Here is a 598-nt window from a genome sequence, read left to right as displayed (position 1 = left end):
TATATATATATATATATATATATATATATATATATATATATATATATTGCGACGATTTTTCGTAATCCGCCTAGCTGTCGGCAAACTGCCACCGGTCCCCGACACGCGATTACCGAAACGCGAGAGGTTGGGCGCCAGGTGCGGAAAAGGCCTCACCACCTCACAAAACGGAAATCGCAAGCTGCGATCGAATGGAATCAACCAAAGGTCACCAACGGGTTGTTCGTGTCAAGGAGACCGCACGGGACCAGTAGCTCCATGGAATTTTGAAGTCGGAGACGGGATGGATTCTTCGGAAACGGGAGAGAAGTCAAAATCGACAAACCGGAGATAGATGGTCGAAAGCAAGTTTTTATTAAAGCGGGGCTTCCGCGCCCTGATAAGGCTGTACCGCACACAAAATTCGGAAGCGGGCGGCGCGTACGACAAGCCGTACGTCTCCCGCGAAGGCCGGTTCCGACGGTCGACGACCCGATCGAGGACCCGAAGGCGGCTACTAGGATTCGAAAATTCGCGGCCGCTCCGTGGACGAGACGGTACTATACGAGACGACACTAACAGCAGATAGGAGCACTCTCTCTCTCTCTCTCTCTCTCTC

This window comes from Odontomachus brunneus, unplaced genomic scaffold (assembly GCF_010583005.1).
Source record: "Odontomachus brunneus isolate Ranch 3 - 2012 unplaced genomic scaffold, Obru_v1 Obru_scaffold_143, whole genome shotgun sequence".
Classification (NCBI taxonomy): Eukaryota; Metazoa; Arthropoda; class Insecta; order Hymenoptera; family Formicidae; genus Odontomachus; species Odontomachus brunneus.
This window is presented reverse-complemented; position numbering follows the sequence as displayed.